Source organism: Phoca vitulina, unplaced genomic scaffold (assembly GCF_004348235.1).
Source record: "Phoca vitulina isolate PV1807 unplaced genomic scaffold, GSC_HSeal_1.0 scaffold2, whole genome shotgun sequence".
Classification (NCBI taxonomy): Eukaryota; Metazoa; Chordata; class Mammalia; order Carnivora; family Phocidae; genus Phoca; species Phoca vitulina.
Window position 1 is genome coordinate 78,982,500 of NW_022589705.1, and position 19,341 is coordinate 79,001,840.

The 19,341-nt window shown below is 48.9% G+C and overlaps 1 pseudogene; it reads left to right on the forward strand.

Moving 5' to 3' along the window:
* Positions 1–9,522: 9,522 nt before the first annotated feature.
* LOC116638817 lies at positions 9,523–18,154 on the forward strand (annotated as a pseudogene).
* Positions 18,155–19,341: the final 1,187 nt, after the last annotated feature.

Below are 19,341 nucleotides of genomic sequence, written 5' to 3' on the forward strand. Positions count from 1 at the left end.
GCCATAGGAGCAGTGGGGCCTCTGAGGGGCTCTGAGCGTCTGGAGGACAGGATGCTCCTGCATTTCAAACAAACCACTCAGCCCCCTGTGGGTTATGGGGACAAAAGGGTGACCGGCTGTGGAAAAGCTTAGACCCTCACAGCTCAGCAGCCACCCAGGAAATGGCAGCAAAGGTGGGGGGTGGGGGGGCGGAGACAGTGGAACCAGACAGACCAGCGGCTCCCAGGTCGCCTGCCCGTCACCCAGCACCCTGCACCCTGTCCTCCTTGTGTCCCCCCAGCCCCCAAGAGGTGGGTGTCGTCACCACCCCCTTTCACAGAAGGAGAAACTGAGGCTCAGAGGAACCCCAGAATGGGAAGGACCCGGGAGAATGGCCCTCCAGGCACACACCCACTTCACAGAGCGGGAAACTGAGGCCCAGAGATGGGCAATGGCTTGCAGAAGAGAACTGCCCTAATGCAACGCTAAATGGAATAACTCAGGCAAAGCCCCTGGTGTGGGTCAGGAGTGCACCTGAGGATCTGTAAACAGGGGTTTCCCCTCTGCTTCCCTGGCCCCTCCAAGGCGGCTGTGTCAGAGCTCCGGCTGGGGAGCATCCTTCGAGCACCATCAGGACGTAACTGAAATGTGGATGGATGATGCCAGCCGCCAGTCCTCCCTGTTCTGTGTGACCCCCAGCCTGCTGGAGCCCGTGGGCTTGCCCGGGAGTGACCAGAGCTCTGGCTGACTCACAGCCCGGCCATCCCCCGCTGGCTCCCGATGCCCAGCTGTCTCCCCAGGCCTCTGAGGGCAGAAGCCGGGCTGGGTCCCCACCCCTCCCAGGACCCAGATCCCAGGGACAGGGCAGGTGTCGGTCTCGGCTGGGGGAAGTCGGGGCCTGCTGGGAGCTCAGACACCACATCCCTTTCTCCCAGCGCTGCAGGAAGGACCTGCGGACACCCTCTCTGCTGCTTCTCCCGTGCAGGGCTGGGTGACAGACGACCTCAGTGGGAGCGGCAGGCCTGTAAGAAGGGAGCGCAGGCTGTCCCCTCCCATGCGGCAGGAGGGCCCAGCCCCTAGCCCATCACTAGAGACCACTCGAGGCTCCTTTGTGCCTGTCCTCCTTAGAAGCTGTCCCATGTGCCCTGGGTCCCATTCCACCCATGTCAGGGCAGACCCGAAAGGTGGCCTCTTCTAGTAGGGTCCTAACTCCATCCCCATCAGGGAGAGCCTGGAAGCTGCCCCTCCAAGAGGCAGACCGGACTGGGCCTAAGGGAACCAACACTTAGAGCCATCTGGTCCACTCATCTTCCCCCATTTTTCAGAGGGTGAAGCGGTTTCTCAGGGATCCACGACAATCTGGGGACAAGATGTCTCTTTTTCTCTCCTCCTCTCACTGCTCCACCTCTTTCCTCCCCGCCCCCCCGACACATTTTTTCTTGCTGTCTCGTGTCTGTGTCTGGCCTCACATTACACAGGGGACCGTATTGTGTTTTGATCACAAGGCCTCAGGAGTCCAGCAGACCTGGTTCAAATCCCAGCCCCGCCACCTCCTGGCCACACCAACTGACAGGGTCTCTGAGCTTGTTGGAGCCTCGGTCCCTCCCTGGGAAACGGGGCGAATCTCAAAAAGACAGAAAGAGAGAAGTGCCACTTGGGATAAAGTCAGAACCAGGGCTCCTGATCCATCTTCCTCAGCTGCTACGGTGCTGAAGGACCTACCGTGCACCGGACCTGCCCTAGGTTATGTTTCAAAGGCGTGTGAAGGAGACTGGGGGCATTTTGCCCATTTTAATACTTAAAGAGGGCTCAGTGACTGCATGACAGTGACAGAGTTATGTTTCAACTCCAGCTGGGGGTGTAACCGCCCCCTCCCCTCACCATCTGCCTCCCCGAGCTTCTGCTCATTCTAGAGCAGCAAGACCCCTACCCAGATGCCCCCTGATAGCTGCCCTGGGACACAGGGGATGCGGAGGAGAGAAGAGGCAGATCCGGAGTTGTAGCCGCCAGTCTTCCTGTCCCTCCCCGTCGGGAGGGTCTGTCTGGACCAGCAGCTTGTGAAGAGGCAGGAAGCAGCATCCTGTGTTCTGTGCAGTGTGGCTGGCCTTTTGCTGGGAATGAATCCCTCTCCAGTGCCAGGCAGCTTGGAGTCCAGGGACAGCCAGCCCATGCACTGTTGCCATTTCCTGGTGGAGCAATAGGATGAAGCATGAAGGGGGTGAATGGTCTCAGGTGGTTAAGGAAGGCCTCTTGGAGGAGGTGACATTTGAGCTGAGACGGTCATAGAATCTCAAGGCTGATTCTCCAGCCCAGGGTCACCACCTGGAATCCTCCCAAGGTCAGCGGTGGACAGGTTCAGCTGACAGGAACACAGCAGGGCAGACAGTCTCGGCCTCAGAGCTGAGGGACCATCAAGAGAAGTGAAGACTGAGTGTAAGCAGTGAGTCCCATCTGGGGGCAGAAGCTGCCCAGCTCCAGCCAAATGTCCAGGCCATACCTGGGGTGGTTAGACCTCTTGATTTTTTAGGAGAAAAGGAAATCGAACGTTTATGTGTGATATTCCAATTTTTAGACTTTGCCAACTCATTCTATTTTTTCAGAAGACACTTTGGGGGGAAACAAAGCCCATCCACCACTGGATACATCCTACAGGCCACACTTTTACAACTCCTCACCTAGTCTAACCTCTCCATTTTACATGGGGGAGTGGGAGACTCCGTCTCTGTCTGTCTCTCTGTCTCTCCCAGCCTTGGCACCTCATCTCCACGCCCCGCCTGGCTCTCCCCCTCCTCCCCCCGTGTATGCCAGGTTTATTTTAAGAATCTCCGAATCCTTCCCAAGCCTCTGACATTTACTCTTTGGAATTAGAAAATTTTCTATTTCTCTTTCCCAGAGCGAGGCTGGCGGAAAAGGTTTCCCCGGGGATCTACCCGCCCTTCCGGAGGTGAAGTGCCGGGGGCAGAGCTGGCTTATGTCAGCCCGGCACTGATCGTGCCAACCAGCAGTTATTAGGCACCTCTGTGCACCAGGCCCTTCTAGGAACCACCACAGTCAGTGCGTCTAAGAGCCCTGCGGGCTTGGCGTTACCATCTGCACCAGGCAGGTGCACCGGGCAGGGAAATCACAGGCTTGGAGCAGATAAATAACAAGTCTAAGATCACCTGGCAAGTGAGAGGCGGAACAGGGATGAAACCACACCTCTCAGGTTCCGAAGTCAATTTCCTTCCTCTGTGCTCTCCCTTCAAGGTCCACGGGGGCTGGGGCCCTAAAGGACGGACAGCATTTGGGCAGAAGAATTTGGAAGGGGGCACTCCAAAGAGGTAACTTCCAAAACAAAGGCACAAAGGTAGAAACAGCACATGTCTGAGGGACCAGTGGCAGAGGCTAGAGTAGGGGGGTCAAGTTCAGGAGCCGGAAGGGACCAGCTCAGCTGCAGAAGTGGACTTGGCCTGTGTGGGTCAGGGCTCCTTGATCGCAGGTGGCAGAAAAGCCAGCTCATCCCGGCTGAGTTTGAAAAGAAACACATTAGCTCATCCGAGCGGGCAGTCCAACGGTGAAGCGAGCAGGGGTGGGAGGAGAAAGGGCTGCTTCCAGAAGGGAAACATCCTGGTCAGACAAAAAGGAGGAAGGGGAGGGTGGAGAAGGAGAAGGAGGAGAGGGACAGAAAGAGGAGGAAGCGAAGGGACAAATCACAAGAACACGCTCGAACTGAGGGCTTCTACGGACAGGGGCCTACTGTAAGCATTTTACATGCACTAACTCATCTTTCCTCAGAACAACTGCACAATATCAGTATTGTCATTACACCCACTTTATAGATGAAGAAACCGAGGCTCAGGGAGGTTAAGTAGCTCCTTCAGAGTCACGGCCGATCCAAGATTTTGTAGCCTGGCTTCAAAGTCAAGGTCTTAACCACTGCAGGGTGCAGCCCACCCGCAGGACCAACGAGGGGCAGCGGCGCCCAGCCCCCTCCGCCAGCCCCGCACGGTCACGGCCACCGCGTCATCATCACTGTATGAGTTTGCTGGGGCTGCTGTAACAAGACGCAGCAAACTGGGTGACTTAGAACAACAGAAACTTATTTGTCTCCTCGTTCTGGCCGGATCGAGTCCCGTATCAGGGTGTCCGAAGGACCCTGCTCTCTCTGAGGGCGCTGGGGGAGGATCTGCCCCAGGTCTCTGAAGCTTCTGGGAGCTCCAAGGCATTCCTTGGCTGATGGACGGCTACCTTCTCCCTGTGCCTTCACCTTGTCTTCCCTCCGTGTCCATCTCCGTGTCCAAAATTCCCCTTTATAGAAGGACGCCAGCCATATTCGATTAGGGCCCACCCTAACCATCTCATTTTAACTTGGTTACCTTGGGGAAGACCCTATTTCCAAGTAAGGTGACGATCTGAGAGAGTGCGGGTTAGGATGGGAGCACATCACTTTTGAGGGACACCATTCAGCTCATGACAATCATCAGCCCCACTTGGTAGCAACACTTCGGCCATTCTCACCGTCCTGACTGACGACATCTGGGCCTGGAGGCAGGCAGATCAGTGGGTTAAGAAGCTAGGCGCTGAGGCCAAGAAGTGCATTCAAGCCCTTCTTCCAAAGGGGCAGCCTCCCTGAGGAGGAGACCTGCATGGGGCCCGGGGGGAGGGGGCAAGAGGCGCGGAGGAAGGGCGTCAGCTCAGAACTTGGCATTTCCAGCTGGTCTTGAATGTTGCAGATTTTGAAATGTGATGCACAAAAAGAGAAGACGCTCAATTGAAATGGAAATGTGTTATGGTGGGCAAAAAGGAAAGAACATGGAAACTGCATTTCCCTTCAAGATGTGTTTATGTTTCTCCTGAAAGGAAGTCCCCTCACCCAGCAGCCCCGACGCTGAGACATGCAGGTGAGGGAGCCGGGCTCCCGGGTGGAAAGATGCCAGCAGTGATGGGGCCGATGTGGCGGTTGCCGTGTGTCCCGGCTGCTCGGGACACTGCCCAGGGAAGAGGGTCTCATGGTGACCGTGGGGAGCCTGGGAGGAGCCGACTGGCACCGACTTGCCGAGTGACCCTGGGGACGCCACTCAAGGACCCTGCGCCTCCCTCCTCACCCGCCTCCAGCAGCCACGCTCAGGCCCAACCTCCCCCCGTCCCCGGGGCAGAAGGTAAAGGGCCACGGGGTGGCCATGGGCGTGCAGAGGAGAAGGGGCACCGGGATTTAGCGACGCGGCAAGCACCTGGAGGTGGCTGACTGCTTCACCTCCACAGGTGTCAGCCACAAGCTCACTGAGCCCCCCATCCCACGGGAGGCCCCAGGCCCCAGGGCTCACCTCTGACATTGCCCCCCAGCAGGCAGCCTCCCGCCAGGTGGTGACCCAGGGCCCAGGGCGGCCCCTTCTCACCTCTCAGGAGCTGATGATCCCTACACAGGACAAAGGCGAGTCTGTGGGGTTGTTCGGTGGTACAGTGGGGGACGATGTGGGGCAGCAGACTCACGGTTCTGCAGGATCACCTGTCATTTCTCCACGTGGGTCGCTCTTCTATCCCTCCCAGCAAACCCAAACTGTCTCCATTTAGCAGATAAGAAAACTGAGGGCAGTTTTCTGGGGAGGGCAAGAGATGTGCCCAAGTCGCACGGCAGGAGCATGAGGATGCAGGGCTCCAACTCCCACTTCTGGCTCCAAAGCTGGCGCCTGGTTCAGCCCAGCCCTGGAGCTCCTTAGGAGCAGGCATCTCCCCTCCAGCCTTCATGCTCCTTGAGGGCAGCAGCTCTGCCTCATTCACCTCTGCGTGCCTGTTGTGCTGCTTCCCAAGCTCCAGACCCAGGAGCCCCTGCACCAGCTTCCTCTGGGAAGCTCATTAAAGATGCAGATTCTTGGGGCACCTGGTGGCTCAGTTGGTTAAGTGCTCAACTCTTGATTTCAGTTCAGGTCATGATCTCAGGGTGGTAAGATCAAGCCAAGTGTTGGGCTCTGCACTCAGCGTGGATCCTGCTTAAGATTCTCTCTCCCTCTGCCCCTCCCCCGTCTCTCAAAGAAAAAAAAAAGATGCAGGTTCTTGGCCCCTCCCACAGCTGCTGTATCAGCATCTCTGGGGTGGGTACCCCACATGCAGTTTTTAAAAACTGCCCAAGGGAGTTATGTCCAAGCACCTGTGTCCTAAAACTTTAAATGCCACTCTCTCTGACTATGTCTTTGGGCTTGAGGAGCAAACTTTGGTGCCGAGTGCTTTACATACAGTGATTCAGTCAAACCTCACCAGTGAGGTCTATCCTTATGTCCCCATTTTATAGACAAGGAAGCTGAGGCATGGGCTCATTGAGTAATTTGCCCAGTGTCACCCAGTTGGTGGGCCGGCATTGAGCCTCACAACAACCTCAGACACACAGCAATGGCCAACACTTACTCAGCACTTCACATACACAAGCACAGCAGCCTTGCCCCGCGGCAAAGTCTGACCGAATCTCCCACCTCTCGGAGTCAGCTAGCATTAGTAACCCCATTTACATTCAGAAAGGCTAAGTTCCCTACCCAACCTCACACAGCTGGTGCTTTTCAGAGCCAAGATCTGAACCCGGGTCTTCCCATCAAATCACAGCCCCACTATTCTCTGCTCCTCTCCAGCCATGGACCTCACTAACTCTTCTTAGATAAAGAGAAGTAACATGTACTGGGCATTTACTATGTGCTAGGGACGTAGAAATTAATTCAGTGCCTGGCATATAGTCAGCACTCAAAACACATCTGTCGATGGACTCGCTTTGCATATGTGAACTCATTTAAGGCTCAGATCTCCTCATCCAGCCTCATGACCACCTGGGGGGGTAGGGGTTGTTATTACTCAATTGTGCATATAGGGAAACTGAGGCTCCTAGAGTCAGAGGGTTTGCCCAAGATCATGCAACATGAGTGCTCAATAAACACTGGTGGTGTCCTCTTCTTCCTTCCCCTCCCTTGGATCCAAACTGACACCTTGCTGGGGTCCATTCCTTAATCCTCCCCAAATCCTGGAATGGCTCTTGGGCTACAGAATCAACCAAACCCAATCCTCATCCCTGCCTGGATTCTCATCACGTTCAGTGATGAATGTCATTATCATGCAAGCCATTTTGAGTGTGGTTTCATTGACTTGGAGTCTGAGCATCATTACAGATACAAGGATCATGATAATGTGCAGGAAATGTAACGTGATCTTCGAAAGAGATTATCAGTGGAGGAGGTTGGGGCCCAGGAGAAAATAGAATCGCCAGTGTGATTGGGAACACTCACACCTGTGCTGCCCCACCCCCAAGTCCTTGTCCCCTCTTGCAGCGCTTCAGCCCTCGGAGCACGCTGTGCTCTGGATGCCCACCGCCCCCCCTGCACTCATGAGGAAACAGATGTTTATGGAGGTGAAGTCATGGACTAAGATGGCCCAGCAAGTGGGGGACAGAGCCCAGAAGTGACCCCAATGGGTCTGGTGCCAAACTCAGTGAGTGTTGCCCTGCACCATGAATATCACAGAAAATCAAACCTCATTCAATCATGTGGATTACAGAAGGACAATGTCAATTGAATTCACTCATCAAACATGTCCCCCCTCCTCCCTCAAAAGAAAGCAAAGAAGTGGAAGTTAAGGCGGGGGCTCTGGACAGTAGTGCCAAGAGGGTGGAGGCTGGACCATAGGCCGTGGTGCAGGTGAGTGGGCTACACTTGTACCTGAGTCCACAGCCAGCGGCAGGCCCCCTTCTGCCCCAGTTGGGAGAGCACACGGGAAGACAGAGAAGAGGCCAAGGAGACAGAGTGGATGCCCGCTCCTGGGAAAGCCCGCCCCGGCCTTCCTGGAATGGAGATGAGTGGTTTCACAAAAAGAGAAAGTGATTTGGCTTTTTGTGCCCTGAAAGAATTGATCTTTCTCTTTTCATGTTGAGGCTCAAAGGGCCAAGTTTAATCCAGAGAAGGCTTTACACTCAGTTATCGACAAGAGTGAGGTCAGTAAGAGCTAATGGGGACTGTTTCTACCTGTGCACATGGTCACACAGCGGCCAAGAGAAAGATGTTAGCAGCCAGAGCCTGTTTGGTGCTTGACCAAGGATGGGGGGCATAACTGCCCCTAATGCTTTGTTCTGGATTCTTTCTTCCCCCAGGAGCTGCAGTGAATCTGGCTCTAACATGCCCAAATCCAGATGCGTGGGACCCCAGGGAACAAAGTCAGTTGAGGACAGCAAAAGAATCACAAAGCTTTCAGCTCTCTCGAGAAGTGGAGGAGGGTCTGGGAGAATGTCGAACTGTGAGACCCAAATTTCCCTGTTCAAATGCCTTCAAAGGCCTGACTAGAGAGACAGAACTTCTCAACATGGCCAACAAGGCCCTCCCTGGCCTGGACCCAAACTTGCTCCAGCCGTACCTCCCCACATTCCCCTCCCTTTATCTGCTCCAATCACACTGGCCTCCTGGTCCTCCTGACCTGCTCACCCCAGGGCCTTTGCACATGCTGCTCTTTTTGACCAGAATGCTTTTCTCTCCCCTCTTACTTGACAAACTCCCATTTATCACTTCCTCCAGAAAGTCTTCCCTGACCACTCACTGAAGCTATAATTGTGCATGCATTGGATGATCGATTTTTTTTTATATCGTCTGCTCCCACTGTAGTCTAAGCTCCAGGGCGCAGGAACCATACCTGATTCTTCTCTTTGTTGTATCCCCAACACCTAGCAGAGTGTCTGTCACAGAGTGAGTACCCAATAAATATTGAGTGACTGAATGAATAAGGAGTGTCAACAGCGGTTGCCACAGATGGATAAGGCTCTGTCCACGTAAACATTAATTATCTAAAGGTTCAGGTGGTCTCACTAGTTTGAGGGATCCCAGAGCTAACTGGTGATCCAGGGAGCACTTCGGGAGACCCAAATGAAGGCAATAAGAGAACCACATATCAATGTCAAGGTTGAGAAAGATGGCAGGGAAGGAGGGAAGGTGGAGAGATCAGAATGGCCCATCTCCTCCCTCCACAACACCCCCCCCCCGCCCACCACTGCCAGCCCCACCCATATTCCCAGAAACACTCCTCTCTCTACATCCTGGAATGCGGTGAGTCTGCCAGGGCCCCGCCAATAGATTCTCCCCATCTGCCTTTAATAATTGAACCTCAAATTTCAGCTTTGTACCTGGCGGCTCTGACTACATTTCCCAAGGCTGAGAAAACCTACACCTCAGCCCACTCCTTCCACCGCGAGTTGGACCCAGCCATCCACAGAGCAGAGGAAGGGGGAGGAAAGTTTCTGACACCACTGATGGGGATGATGGTTATGAACGGCTGGTTGTTCCGCCGCCGCCCGTCACACCCACGGGGAGAACCCTGGGGCAGGCGGCTCAGGGACCGAGTCCTCCTTACTGCAAGGCACGCTCAGCCCTCGGCACCAGCCTAGTGGAGTCATCAAATAAATCCAACATTTAGAAAAGGAGGGTGGGATGGGGGATTTCAGCAGACACTTTCCTGAAATGTAATGGCAATAAAAGAGAAAAATGGACCAGCTTGCTCCAGATAACCAGCGCCAGGGAAGTAATTATCCCACCCTGGTCCTCAGTCAGGATGCCGGTGGCGGAGGCACCTGCCCAGGTAATTCATCAGCCGCAGATTTATGGACTCCTTGGGAGCCCCTGTATAAAATCTCCCCTCCAGTTAACTCAAGACAATGCTATTTAGATTTTGTCAAGATTATTACTCTTCTCTGCCATCCCTGAGTGGGGAGGCAGGGACCAGCGCGTGTGGTCCAGCTGAATATGGGTTTGCTGGTGCCAGCCTGGAGGAAAATACCCACAATGAGCTCATTGTTTCCAGCTGCCTGAAACCTGCCCAGGGCCTTGCTTTCCCCCAGGAATCACTGAGCTGCTGGGGTCACATCAGGCAAACAGAGAGCCCAGCTGCACGATCATAGGGGAAAAGGCTGTGGTGTGTAGAAGTACCACGAGCCTCAGTCTCCTCATCTGTAAAATGGGAATCAGCATGGATGATGGGGGCTCTCATTGTCTCTGTTGTTTGAAATTTTAAAATGAGTATATGTTGCTTTTGAAAGGAGAAAATGAAGCACAACGAAATGGAAATAAAATGAAGATAGGAGTCCACACCTCATCAGTCTACAGCGAGAGTTGAACTAGATGGGACTCGGGACGCCCACAGCCCACCGATGGGCACATGCTGGGCACACGAGGCGTGTCGCTGCCAGGCTGCTCCTGTTACTGTGGCTGGTGGCGGCTGTTGTGCTGGAAATCTGGGTTCTTGGCAGGTGTTGACCGTGTGACTTTGAACAGAGAGGATGACCTCTCTGATTCATCTATAAAATAAGACACTCTTTTCCTGCCTAGAGGCAGGGGGATGGACCAGAAGAACTTTTCCTGCTATTTCCAGTCCCAGAAACCCCATTTGTGTCATGGCAGGGTTGGGGGCTGTGGTGTTAACATTTCAAGAGGACGGGGACACGCTGAAGCAGCCCCTCCACTTCCCCCTGGTCCCCCGCCTGCACTCACACACTCACTCATTCAGGCACCGGGAGCATTTATTTAGCACTCAGGAAGCTGCGGCCCAGTCCCCCAGGAGCGCTGAGCCTGGCGGGCAAGGGACACAGGGACACGCAGGGACATGCAGGCACGGGAGAGGGACACCAGGGGCACGCAGAGACACGCAGGCACGGGCGAGTCTGGCGCAGTGGGGGGCAGTGGCTGGGGCCCGGGGACGTGCAGGGCTTGTCTGCATTGCCTGTGGAGGGTGGGCAAGCTTCCCAGAAGAGCTGACATTGACCTGAGAAGGGGGAGGAGGCGTTTGTCAGGAGGTCATGGTGGGAAGGGCACTTCAGGTGGGGGAACAGCATGTGCAAAGGCCCAGAGGCTCGGAAGCATTTGGGCTGTTCGAGGAAGAGCACCCAGCTCAGGATGGCTGGAGGATGGGGGATGTGCTTAAGGGGTGGAGCCAGAGGTGAGAGATGAGGCTGGGGAGCCCAGTGCCGGGGTCCTTCTCCCTGTCCCCACCACTGACACCCACAGCACTGCTTCCTGCATGTGAGTTTAAGTCCCAGCTCTGCTTTTGATCCACTATGTGACTCTAAGCAAGTGGCTTCACCTCTCTGAGCATCAGCTTCCTCAGTGATAAGATGAGGATAGGATGCCTCATAAACGTGTAAAAGAAATAAAGTTCTCATTCATTCATTCATTCATTCAGCAGCTAGGAGAGCATCTGTGCGCTGGAGCATTCTCAAGCCCTTGATAATCCTTGGCTGATGAGGCCTCACTATTGCTGTGGTGACTCGAATGTGACCCGTGGACACGGCCACCCTGGCCTTGTCACTAGGCGAGGAGGCAGCTGCCCAGGGAAGGAGGCAGGATTCCTGCCATGGGAAGGGGTGGGCTCCCCCTGAAGGCCTCCTCCGGTTTGTCCCTGTCCTTCACTGCCCCTCAGGGCCCCTCGTCGCCCTCGTCCAGGGGCCTTACTCAACAAAGAAGCACAGGGTCGTGGCTGAAAGCTCTAACCCTGGAGGAGCCAGACCGACTGCGAATGTTAATGCTGCTTCCTCCGAGCTGGGAGACTTCAGGTAGTTCCCTCAGCTCTTGGAGCCTGTTTCTTCATCCATAAAATAAAGGCGATAACAGTTCTTTCCTTATGGAGTGAAGTGAGATAAAGCATACCACTGTGCAGAGTATCCAGTAGACACTCAATAGTTGCTTACTATCATCGGTTGGTCTGACAGGTTTTGAGCTCCACCTGAGCTCTTCTCAGGTCCTCCCTCCAACTGCCTCATCCCATCACCCTGCCCTGAGACCACTGCCCCCCAGCCTGGGCTGCAGGCTCATGACTTTGCCCCAGAGAAGCTGAGCATCTCAGGCCCGGCCCCAGGCTTGGCAGGAAGCTCAGCACCTGCCCCGTGGTGGGCACTCGATGCACGTAGGTGAATGGTGTTGTGGGAACGATGTCCTCCTCCCACTGCCCGGAACTGCCTTGCCTCAGCGGCTGCCCTGTTGGATAACCAACCCCACCCTACCCGGGACACCCATCCCCAGCCTGCAGCTCTGCTCACAGTTCCATCCCTGAGCCTCTGGCCTGCGTCTGGGGCTTGCTGCGTCCCAAGGACCTCTGTGATGTCACTGCCCATCTGGATACCCAGGCGTCACTTCCTGTGGATCCCACCATTCTGTGTCCTCTTGTCTGACCGGACAGCCCTGTCATTTATCTGGCACTGACTGCACGTGTAGCAGGGCTAACTGTACTATGAGCTGCAGCCAGCTGGTGTCTAGGTCTTAGGGAAACTCGGTCTTCCTAAGGCCAGCTCAGGACAAAACATGCCACAATGAGGTCCTCCTGATTTCCTGGCTCTGCACAGCCTCAGAAGGAGGCCATTTCCAGGAAAAAGACACCAAGAGAAGGAGGTAACAGCCAAGGTAGTGACAATAAACTACAAATAAATGGCCATTCACAGTAGCATCTTCAATAAGAAAATACTCAGGAATAAATTTAACACGTGAAGGGTCAGATTTGTACACTGAAAACATTGCTGAAGATCTAAATAAACAGTGAGACATTTCATGTTCAAGGGCCAGAAGACTCCGTGTTGTCGACTTGGCAGTTCTCCCCAAATGATCCACAGATTAAATGCAATCCCTATCAAAACCTCAACAAGGTTTTTTTTACAGAAATTGACAAACTGACCCCAAAATTCATATGGAAAGTCAAAGGACCAAGAATACACCAATTTTGAAAAAGAACAAAGTTGGAGGACTTACCCTACCCAATTTTAAAACATACTATGAAGCCCTGGTAACCAAGATAATGTGGCATTGGGGTGAAGATGGGCAATGGAAGGAAACTCAGATTCCTAAAATAAGCCATTAAATTTATGGGGAATTGATTTTCAACAAAGGCGCCAAGGCAATTCAATGAGGAAAGGACAATCTTGTCAACAAACAGTGCTAGCCATGTGAACTCAAATGCACACTTCATGCCATACACAAAAATTAACTCAAAATGAATCAAAGTTTTAAAAGTAAAACTAAAACTATAAAACTTCCAGAAGAAAATAAAGGAATAAATCTTCATGACCTTATATTAGGCAAAGAGTTCTTAGAAATGCCACCAAAAGGGGGTGCCTGGGTGGCTCAGTTGGTTGTGTCCAACTCTTTGTTTCAGCTTAGGTCATGATCTCAGGGTTGTGAGATCGAGCCCTGAGTCAGGCTCCACACTCAATGCAGAGTCTGCTTGAGATTCTTTCCCCATCCTTCTCCCTCCCCCTCTGCTCCTCTCCCTGCTCATGCTCGCTCTCTCTCTCTCTCTAAAATTAAAAAAAAAAAAAATGCCTACAAAAACATGATCCATAAAAATAAAAAAATTTTTAAAAATCAGCAACTTTGGGGTGCCTGGGTGGCTCAGGCATTAAGTGTCTGCCTTCGGCTCAGGTCATGATCCCAGCGTCCTGGGATCGAGCCCCACATCAGGCTCCCTGCTCAGCAGGAAGCCTGCTTCTCCCTCTCCCACTCTCCCTGCTTGTGTTCCCTCTCTCGCTGTGTATCTCTCTGTTAAATTAAAAAAAAAAAGGAGAGGGGGGTGGGAGGATGGGTTAGCCTGGTGATGGGTATTGAGGAGGGCACGTTCTGCATGGAGCACTGGGTGTTATGCACAAACAATGAATCATGGAACACTATATCTAAAACTAATGATGTAATGTATGGGGATTAACATAACAATAAAAAAATTAAATAAATAAATAAATAAATACCTAGTAGTGCAAAAAAAAAAGAGAGAAAAAAAATTAAAAAAAAAAATCTTAAAAATCAGCAACTTTACCTTATCAAAATTCAAAACTTTTGTTTCAAAGGACACCATTAAGAAAATGTAAAGACAATCCATAGACTGGGAGGAAACATTTGTAAACTGCATGCTGTGAAGGTCTTGTACCCAGAGTATGTCAACAACACTTATAATTTAATAAGAAGACAAACATCCCAATTAAAAAAAAAAATGGGCCAAGACTTGGGTAGATATTTCACTAAAGAAAATATATGAATGTCTAATTCAGTAATAATAACATGCTCAAATGTTCAACTAATGACATTAGTCATTAGGTTAAATGCAAACTAAAACCAGCAATGATATCCCAATACACACCCACTTGAATGTCTATAATCTTTTAAAAACACAATACCATAAGAATGCAGAGAAACAGGGAATCTCATAAATAGACAAATATATATATATATATATATCTTCTGTTGCTGGTAGGAATGTAAGATGGTAGGTACAATCACTTTGTCAAAACAGCCCGGCAGTTTCTTAAAAAGTTAAACATAAACTTACCATAAGACCCAGCAAGTCCATATTCCCAGGAATCCCCCTAATAGAAATAAAAAACATATGTCCACCAAATGATTCATGCACAAACATTCATAGCAGCATTATTTACAATAGCCAAAATGTGGAAACAACCCAAACATCCATCCACTGGTGAATGGATACACAAATGTGGTTATCCATCCAATGGAATACTACTCAGCCATGAAAAGGAAGACCCACTGATACACACCACGCTTGGATGAACCTCAAATCTGTTATGCTAAGAAGCCAGATGCAGAAGACTACATGCTGTAGGGCTCTCTTTATTTGAAATGGCCACAAAAGGCAAATCGATAGAAACAGAAATCAGACCAGTGAATGCCTAGGACACTGTATGAGTGTATTGCAGGAAGAGGGGAGGGTAGAGGTGGGGCTTAACTGCAAAACAAACACAGGGGAGCTTTAGGGTGATAGAAATGTTCTAAAACAGGATTGTAGTGATAACTGCTCAACTCTGTAAGTTTACCAAAAATCAGTGAATTGTACTGTTAAAATGGTTGAATTTTATTGTGAATTATACCTCAGTAAAACTATTTACTTAAGAAATAACTCACTCTGGATCCCCGGGGTGGCTCAGTGGATTAAGCATCTGACTCTTGGTTTCGGCTCAGGTCATGATCTCAGGGTTGTGAGATGGAGCCTGGCCTAGGGCTTCACGCTCAGCAGGGAGTCTGCTTGGAATTCTCTCTCCCTCTCCCTCTGCCCCTCACCCTCATGCTCTCTCTCTCTCTAATAAATAAATAAGTCTTAAAAAAATAACTTACTCATAACTCTGCACCCCATAGAAATGGCTAAATGAGGAAGACAATAAGTAACAAACACAGTTCTCTCCCTTCTCTTTCTCTGCCAGCTCTCATTTCCTTCTGAGAAAAGAGATGGAATGGAGAGCAGCCTAGTGATTTGCACCAGTCTTAGCATGGAGGCAGAACTCCAGCATGGCCAGGCCCTGGCCCTCTCTTCCTTCAACCCCCTCTGCTCTCCCATGCCTTATTTCCACCCTAAACGCACTGGCTTTCTTTTGGGACTTCAAAGCAGCAAGGTTCTTCCCACCTCAAGGCCTCTGTCTGTGCTAGCACCCCTGCCAGGTATACATTTGCCTCCCTGCCTAGTTCTGCTCAATCCTTAGGCCTCAGCTCAATTGCCTCTTCCATAGGAAAGCCTTCCCTGAGCCAGGCCAGATCCCTCTATGAATTAATATCATAGACCATATTATATCTTTCTTCTTGATGTAACTTACCACAGTAGCAACTTTGCATTTATTTAAGACATCATTTGATTCATGTTAGTCCAGTCCCCATGAAGACAGAGACCATATCCACTTTGCTCACCATTATACCTGAGGGCTCACCACAGTGCTTGGCACATAGTAGATGTTCAGTTAATTGCTGAAAGTTAAAATTCTAAACTTCTTAAAATCAAGAGATTATAGCATTCAAAACTGTTTGTTATTTTGAAATATGATAATCCATCACATTATGCAATTATTATGTTCCCAAAATATTTCATGTGTCAAAGAACAAAAAAACTACAAAACACTAGTAAAACCTGACCTTGCAGTTTACCATTTTATCATTTAAGGAGCTTTTTTTCTCCTCTCTAGTCAGGCTAAACAAGGGAAAAAAATGTAAGAAAATACAAATTGCTAATATCAGAATGATCATCACTATTGGGCCCACTGCCATCAAAAAGATACTAAGGGAATAACTCTGTGTGCACAGATTTGATGATTTATATGATATGGGCAGATTTCTTGAAAGATGCAAACTACCAAAACTCACAGAAAGAAAAATAATCTGAATAGCCATATATCTATTAAAGAAATTTAATAAATAATTATTTTTAAATCTTCCCCCCCCCAAAAAAAAGCACCAAGCCCAGATGGTTTTACTGGTGAATTCTACCAAATGTTTAAGGAAGAAATAGTACCAATTCTTCACAATCTCTTCCAAAAAATAGAAGCAGAGGGAACATGTCTTAACTCATCCTATGAGGCCAATATTATCCTCATACCTAAAGCAGATAAAGACACTATAACAAAAGAAAACTACAGACCAATATCTCTTTTAATATAGATGCAAAAATTACCAAGAAAATATTATCAAATCGAATCTAACAGTGTATAGTAAGAATTATAAAGGACAATCATGTGGGCTTTATTCCAGGTATGCTGGGATAGTTCAACATTTGAAAATCAGTCAGTGTAGGAGCCCCTGGGTGGCTCAGTCGTTAAGTGTCTGCCTTCGGCTCAGGTCATGATCCCAGGGTCCTGGGATCGAGCCCCGCATCGGGCTCCCTGCTTGGTGGGAAGCCTGCTTCTCCCTCTCCCACTCCCCCGGTTGTGTTCCCTCTCTCACTGTGTCTCTCTCTGTCAAATAAATAAATAAAATCTTAAAAAAAAAAAAAAAGAAACTCAGTCAGTGTAATCCACTATATCAAAAGACTAAAGAAGAAAAAGCATATGATCATATCAATTGATACAGAAAAAGCAATTGACAAAATCCAAAGCCAATGCATCATCATGAGAGAAAGAAAGAAAGAGAAAGAAAGAAAGAAAGAAAGAAAGAAAGAAAGAAAGAAAGAAAGAAAGAAAGAAAAGGAAAGAGAGGAAGGAAGAAAGAAAGAAAGAAAAGAGGGAGGGGGGAGAGAGGGAGGGAGGGGGGAAAGGAGGAAGGAAAAGGAAAAACTCTTAACAAACTTGGATTAGAGGAAACTTCCTCAACTCAATAAAGAACATCTACCAAAAACCCTACAGCTAACATCATACTTACTGGTGAGACTAAGATCAAGAATAAGGCAAAGAAATCCTTTCTTACTACTCCTATTCAACATCATACTGGAAGATGTAGCTAGTGCAATGAGACAAGAAAGAGAAATAAAAATATATTATTCACAGATGGCATGATTTTCTATAGAAACCTCTCCCCCAAATTCTGCAAAACCCTATTAGAACTAATTAGTACAGCAGGACCATAGGATTCAAGGTCAATATACAAAAGTTTATTGCTTTCCCATATACCATCAAGGAATAATCAGAATTTGAAAAAAAAAGTATTCTATACCATTCACAACAGCACCAAAAAAAAAAAAAAATGAAATACTTTAGATATAAATCTAACAAAATATGTATAGGATCTGTGTACAGAAAAGTTTAAAATATGAAAAAAGAATTTTTTAAATCTAAGCAAAGGAGATAGTCCATGTTCATGGATTAAAAGGCCCAATACTGCTAAGATGTTGATTATTCCCAACATGATATACAGACTCAGTGCAATACCAATGAAAATCCCAGCAAGTTAGTTCGCGGGTATTGGCAAACTGATTCTGAAATTCATATGGAAGGGCAAAGGATCTAGAATAACCAATACAATAGTGAAAAAGAAGAATATATTTTTCTGGTTTTGGCTCAACCTGGTGAGGAGCTCTGGTCTACCAACAGCCCGTGCAGGTCCTCAGACGCAAGAAGACGGCCACAGCGGTGGCGCACTGCAAACCGGGCAACTGGCCTCATCAAGATGAATGGGCGGCCCCTGGAGATGATCGAGCCACGCACACTACAATACAGGCTACTGGATGTTCCGTTTCTAGGCAAGGAGCGATTTGCCGAGGTGGATATCCGAGACCGAGTGAAGGGTGGTGGTCATGAGGCTCAGATTTACACAATCCTCCAGTCCATCTCCAAAGCCCTGGTGGCTATTATCAGAAATACATGGATGAGTCTTCCAAGAAGGAGATCAAAGACATCCTCATCCAGAACAACCAGACCTTACTGGTAGCTGTTCCATGGCACTGCAAATCCAAGAAGTTTGGTGGTCCTGGTGCCCATGCACACTACCAGAAATCCTACCGATAAGCCTATCATGAGGATCAGGTTTCACCTTTATAATAAACAATTGTCACAGTACTTAAGATTATAATAAGGAAAAAAAAGAACAAATTTGGAGGATTCATGCTATCTTATTTCAGGACTAACAATAAAGCTACAGTAAGTAAGACAGCAAAAGTTAGACCCATAGATCAGTGGAATAGAACAGAGAGCCCAGAAATAGACCCATATAAATACAGCTGACTGATTTTTACAAAGGAGCAAAACAAATCAATGGATAAAGTGTACTCTTTTCAACAAATGGTGCTGGAGCATTTAGACATCCATATGTAAAAAACAAACAAAAAAAACAAAACCAAAAAAAAACAGACACAGACTTTATATCTTTCACAAAATTGTCTCAAACTTGGTCATAAACCTACCTGTAAAATGCAAAACTATAAAATTTCTAGAAGAAAACACAGGGGAAAAATTAGGTAACCTTGGGTTTGGCTACAAGTTTATAGATACAACACCAAAATCACCTTACATGGGAAACAATTGACAAGTTGAAATGTACTAAAATTGAAAGATCTTGCTGGGAGGAAGACACTGTTTTAAAAAAAATGAAAATATGAGGCAGACATTGGGAGAAAATATTTGCAAAACTCATAGCTGGTAAAGGATTTGTACCCAAAATACACAAGGAACTCTGAAAATTCAACAATAAAAAAACAAACAGCCCAGTGAAAAAAATGAGCAAAATATCTGAACAGATACTCCACCAAAGAAGGTATACAGGTGTCAAGTGGGCATATGAAAAGATGTTCAACATCATTTGTCATCGGGGAATTGCAAATTAAAACAACAAGGAGATAATACTACATACCTATTAGAAAAGCTAAAAAATTTTTAAAAATTAATAATGCCAATTGCTGGCAAGTATATAGAGTAATAGGAACTCTCTCTCATTGCTAGTGGGAATGCAAAATGGTACCGCCTCTTTAGAAAGCAGCTTGGCAGTTTTTCACAAAACTAAACATAGTCTTACCATATGATCCAATAGGCACACTCCTAGCTATTTATACTATACTATATATTATACTATATTATACTATAACCACACACACACAAAAATTCATACAAATATTTATAGCAACTTAATTCACAATTGCCCCAAACTGTAAGCAACCAACACGTCCTTCAATAGATGAGCGGAGAAACAGACTGGGATA